The sequence below is a fragment of the Phyllobates terribilis genome, unplaced genomic scaffold, assembly GCF_046119375.1.
Source record: "Phyllobates terribilis strain yellow unplaced genomic scaffold, ASM4611937v1 Scaffold_20__1_contigs__length_20440879, whole genome shotgun sequence".
Taxonomy (NCBI): Eukaryota; Metazoa; Chordata; class Amphibia; order Anura; family Dendrobatidae; genus Phyllobates; species Phyllobates terribilis.
The window spans coordinates 14,595,999-14,603,388 of NW_027362780.1; positions in this window are offsets into that span (position 1 = coordinate 14,595,999).

A 7,390-nucleotide genomic window follows, 5' to 3' on the forward strand; every position below is an offset into this window, starting at 1 on the left:
AAACCACATCAATGCAATTTAATAAAGCACAGGATAAAACAACATAAATAAAATTTAATAAAGCATAGGATACAACAACACAAATACAATTTAGTAAAGCATAGGTCAAAATAACATAAATGCAATTTAATAAAGCATAGGATAAAACAACATAAATACAATTTAATAAAGCATAGGATAAAACAACATAAATAAAATTTAATAAAGCATAGGATAAAACAACATAAATTCAATTTAATAAAGCATAGGATAAAACAACATAAATACAATTTAATAAAGCATAGGTTAAAACAACATAAATACAATTTAATAAAGCATAGGTTAAAACAACATAAATACAATTTAATAAAGCATAGGTTAAAACAACATAAATACAATTTAATAAAGCATAGGACAAAACAACATAAATACAATTTAATAAAGCATAGGTTAAAACAACATAAATACAAGTTAATAAAGCATAGGATAAAACAACATAAATAAAATTTAATAAAGCATAGGATAAAACAACATAAATAAAATTTAATAAAGCATAGGTTAAAATAACATAAATACAATTTAATAAAGCATAGGACAAAACAACATAAAAACTATTTAATAAAGCATAGTTTAAAACAACATAAATACAATTTAATAAAGCATAGGATAAAACCACAGAATTACAATTTAATAAAGCATAGGATAAAACAACATAAATACAATTTAATAAAACATAGGACAAAACAACATAAATACAATTTAATAAAGCATAGGATAAAACAACATAAATACAATTTAATGAAACAGGATAAACAACATAAATACAATTTAATAAAGCATAGGATAAACAACATAAATACAATTTAATAAATCATAGGCTAAAACTACATAAATACAATTTAATAAAGCTTAGGATAAAACAAAGTAAATACAATATAATAAAGCATAGGATAAAACAACATAAATTCAATTTAATAAAGCATAGGATACAACAACATAAATACAATTTAATAAAGCATAAGATAAAACAACATGAATACAATTTAATAACGCATAGGTTAAAACAACATAAATACAATTTAATAAAGCATAGGATAAAACAACATAAATACAATTTAATAAAGCATAGGATAAAACAACATAAATAAAATTTAATAAAGCATAGGTTAAAATAACATAAATACAATTTAATAAAGCATAGGACAAAACAACATAAAAACTATTTAATAAAGCATAGTTTAAAACAACATAAATACAATTTAATAAAGCATAGGATAAACAACATAAATACAATATAATAAAGCATAGGATAAAACAACATAAATTCAATTTAATAAAGCATAGGATAAAACAACATAAATACAATTTAATAAAGCATAAGATAAAACAACATGAATACAATTTAATAAAGCATAGGATAAAACCACAGAATTACAATTTAATAAAGCATAGGATAAAACAACATAAATACAATTTAATAAAGCATAGGACAAAACAACATAAATACAATTTAATAAAGCATAGGATAAAACAACATAAATACAATTTAATAAAGCATAGGCTAAAACTACATAAATACAATTTAATAAAGCTTAGGATAAAACAAAGTAAATACAATATAATAAAGCATAGGATAAAACAACATAAATTCAATTTAATAAAGCATAGGATAAAACAACATAAATACAATTTAATAAAGCATAAGATAAAACAACATGATTACAATTTAATAAAGCATAGGTTAAAACAACATAAATACAATTTAATAAAGCATAGGATAAAACAACATAAGTACAATTTAATAAAGCATAGGTTAAAACAACATAAATACAATTTAATAAAGCACATGATAAAACAACATAAATACAATTTAATAAAGCATAAGACAAAAAAACATAAATACAATTTAATAAAGCATATGTTAAAGCAACATAAATACAATTTAATAAAGCATAGGTTAAAACAACATAAATACAATTTAATAAAGCATAGGATAAAACAACATAAATACAATTTAATAAAGCTTAGGATAAAACAACATAAATACAATTTAAAAAAGCATAGGATAAAACAACATAAATACAATTTAATAAAGCATAGGATAAAACAACATAAATACAATTTAATAGAGCATAGGCTAAAACAACATAAATACAATTTATAAAGCATAGGATAAAACAACATAAATACAATTTAATAAAGCATAGAATAAAACAACATAAATACAATTTAATAAAGCATAGGATTAAACAACATAAATACTATTTAATAAAGCATAGGATAAAACCACATCAATGCAATTTAATAAAGCACAGGATAAAACAACATAAATAAAATTTAATAAAGCATAGGATACAACAACATAAATACAATTTAGTAAAGCATAGGTCAAAATAACATAAATGCAATTTAATAAAGCATAGGATAAAACAACATAAATACAATTTAATAAAGCATAGGATAAAACAACATAAATAAAATTTAATAAAGCATAGGATAAAACAACATAAATTCAATTTAATAAAGCATAGGATAAAACAACATAAATACAATTTAATAAAGCATAGGTTAAAACAACATAAATACAATTTAATAAAGCATAGGTTAAAACAACATAAATACAATTTAATAAAGCATAGGTTAAAACAACATAAATACAATTTAATAAAGCATAGGACAAAACAACATAAATACAATTTAATAAAGCATAGGTTAAAATAACATAAATACAATTTAATAAAGCATAGGACAAAACAACATAAAAACTATTTAATAAAGCATAGTTTAAAACAACATAAATACAATTTAATAAAGCATAGGATAAAACCACAGAATTACAATTTAATAAAGCATAGGATAAAACAACATAAATACAATTTAATAAAACATAGGACAAAACAACATAAATACAATTTAATAAAGCATAGGATAAAACAACATAAATACAATTTAATGAAACATAGGATAAACAACATAAATACAATTTAATAAAGCATAGGATAAACAACATAAATACAATTTAATAAAGCATAGGCTAAAACTACATAAATACAATTTAATAAAGCTTAGGATAAAACAAAGTAAATACAATATAATAAAGCATAGGATAAAACAACATAAATTCAATTTAATAAAGCATAGGATACAACAACATAAATACAATTTAATAAAGCATAAGATAAAACAACATGAATACAATTTAATAACGCATAGGTTAAAACAACATAAATACAATTTAATAAAGCATAGGATAAAACAACATAAATACAATTTAATAAATCATAGGATAAAGCAACATAAATACAATTTAATAAAGCATAGGATAAAACAACATAAATACAATTTAATAAAGCATAGGATAAAACAACATAAATAAAATTTAATAAAGCATAGGTTAAAATAACATAAATACAATTTAATAAAGCATAGGACAAAACAACATAAAAACTATTTAATAAAGCATAGGTTAAAACAACATAAATACAATTTAATAAATCATAGGATAAAGCAACATAAATACAATTTAATAAAGCATAGGATAAAACAACATAAATACAATTTAATAAAGCACAGGATAAAACAACATAAATACAATTTAATAAAGCATAAGACAAAAAAACATAAATACAATTTAATAAAGCATATGTTAAAGCAACATAAATACAATTTAATAAAGCATAGGTTAAAACAACATAAATACAATTTAATAAAGCATAGGATAAAACAACATAAATACAATTTAATAAAGCTTAGGATAAAACAACATAAATACAATTTAATAAAGCATAGGATAAAACAACATAAATACAATTTAATAAAGCATAGGATAAAACAACATAAATACAATTTAATAAAGCATAGAATAAAACAACATAAATACAATTTAATAAAGCATAGGATTAAACAACATAAATACTATTTAATAAAGCATAGGATAAAACCACATCAATACAATTTAATAAAGCACAGTATAAAACAACATAAATAAAATTTAATAAAGCAAAGGATACAACAACATAAATACAATTTAGTAAAGCATAGGTCAAAATAACATAAATGCAATTTAATAAAGCATAGGATAAAACAACATAAATATAATTTAATAAAGCATAGGATAAAACAACATAAATAAAATTTAATAAAGCATAGGATAAAACAACATAAATTCAATTTAATAAAGCATAGGATAAAACAACATAAATACAATTTAATAAAGCATAGGTTAAAACAACATAAATACAATTTAATAAAGCATAGGTTAAAACAACATAAATACAATTTAATAAAGCATAGGAAAAACAACATAAATACAATTTAATAAAGCATAGGCTAAAACTACATAAATACAATTTAATAAAGCTTAGGATAAAACAAATTAAATACAATATAATAAAGCATAGGATAAAACAACATAAATTCAATTTAATAAAGCATAGGATAAAACAACATAAATACAATTTAATAAAGCATAGGATAAAATAACATAAATACAATTTAATAAAGCATAGGTTAAAACAACATAAATACAATTTAATAAAGCATAGGACAAAACAACATAAATACAATTTAATAAAGCATAGGTTAAAACAACATAAATACAAGTTAATAAAGCATAGGATAAAACAACATAAATAAAATTTAATAAAGCATAGGATAAAACAACATAAATAAAATTTAATAAAGCATAGGTTAAAATAACATAAATACAATTTAATAAAGCATAGGACAAAACAACATAAAAACTATTTAATAAAGCATAGTTTAAAACAACATAAATACAATTTAATAAAGCATAGGATAAAACCACAGAATTACAATTTAATAAAGCATAGGATAAAACAACATAAATACAATTTAATAAAGCATAGGACAAAACAACATAAATACAATTTAATAAAGCATAGGATAAAACAACATAAATACAATTTAATAAAGCATAGGATAAAACAACATAAATACAATTTAATAAAGCATAAGATAAAACAACATGAATACAATTTAATAAAGCATAGGTTAAAACAACATAAATACAATTTAATAAAGCATAGGATAAAACAACATAAATACAATTTAATAAAGCATAGGTTAAAACAACATAAATACAATTTAATAAAGCACAGGATAAAACAACATAAATACAATTTAATAAAGCATAAGACAAAAAAACATAAATACAATTTAATAAAGCATATGTTAAAGCAACATAAATACAATTTAATAAAGCATAGGTTAAAACAACATAAATACAATTTAATAAAGCATAGGATAAAACAACATAAATACAATTTAATAAAGCTTAGGATAAAACAACATAAATACAATTTAATAAAGCATAGGATAAAACAACATAAATACAATTTAATAAAGCATAGGATAAAACAACATAAATACAATTTAATAAAGCATAGAATAAAACAACATAAATACAATTTAATAAAGCATAGGATTAAACAACATAAATACTATTTAATAAAGCATAGGATAAAACCACATCAATACAATTTAATAAAGCACAGTATAAAACAACATAAATAAAATTTAATAAAGCAAAGGATACAACAACATAAATACAATTTAGTAAAGCATAGGTCAAAATAACATAAATGCAATTTAATAAAGCATAGGATAAAACCACAGAATTACAATTTAATAAAGCATAGGATAAAACAACATAAATACAATTTAATAAAACATAGGACAAAACAACATAAATACAATTTAATAAAGCATAGGATAAAACAACATAAATACAATTTAATGAAACATAGGATAAACAACATAAATACAATTTAATAAAGCATAGGATAAACAACATAAATACAATTTAATAAAGCATAGGCTAAAACTACATAAATACAATTTAATAAAGCTTAGGATAAAACAAAGTAAATACAATATAATAAAGCATAGGATAAAACAACATAAATTCAATTTAATAAAGCATAGGATACAACAACATAAATACAATTTAATAAAGCATAAGATAAAATAACATGAATACAATTTAATAACGCATAGGTTAAAACAACATAAATACAATTTAATAAAGCATAGGATAAAACAACATAAATACAATTTAATAAAGCATAGGATAAAGCAACATAAATACAATTTAATAAAGCATAGGATAAAACAACATAAATACAATTTAATAAAGCATAGGATAAAACAACATAAATAAAATTTAATAAAGCATAGGTTAAAATAACATAAATACAATTTAATAAAGCATAGGACAAAACAACATAAAAACTATTTAATAAAGCATAGTTTAAAACAACATAAATACAATTTAATAAAGCATAGGATAAACAACATAAATACAATATAATAAAGCATAGGATAAAACAACATAAATTCAATTTAATAAAGCATAGGATAAAACAACATAAATACAATTTAATAAAGCATAAGATAAAACAACATGAATACAATTTAATAAAGCATAGGTTAAAACAATATAAATACAATTTAATAAAGCACAGGATAAAACAACATAAATACAATTTAATAAAGCATAAGACAAAAAAACATAAATACAATTTAATAAAGCATATGTTAAAGTAACATAAATACAATTTAATAAAGCATAGGTTAAAACAACATAAATACAATTTAATAAAGCATAGGATAAAACAACATAAACACAATTTAATAAAGCTTAGGATAAAACAACATAAATACAATTTAATAAAGCATAGGATAAAACAACATAAATACAATTTAATAAAGCATAGGATAAAACAACATAAATACAATTTAATAAAGCATAGAATAAAACAACATAAATACAATTTAATAAAGCATAGGATTAAACAACATAAATACTATTTAATAAAGCATAGGATAAAACCACATCAATACAATTTAATAAAGCACAGTATAAAACAACATAAATAAAATTTAATAAAGCAAAGGATACAACAACATAAATACAATTTAGTAAAGCATAGGTCAAAATAACATAAATGCAATTTAATAAAGCATAGGATAAAACAACATAAATATAATTTAATAAAGCATAGGATAAAACAACATAAATAAAATTTAATAAAGCATAGGATAAAACAACATAAATTCAATTTAATAAAGCATAGGATAAAACAACATAAATACAATTTAATAAAGCATAGGTTAAAACAACATAAATACAATTTAATAAAGCATAGGTTAAAACAACATAAATACAATTTAATAAAGCATAGGAAAAACAACATAAATACAATTTAATAAAGCATAGGCTAAAACTACATAAATACAATTTAATAAAGCTTAGGATAAAACAAATTAAATACAATATAATAAAGCATAGGATAAAACAACATAAATTCAATTTAATAAAGCATAGGATAAAACAACATAAATACAATTTAATAAAGCATAGGATAAAATAACATAAATACAATTTAAT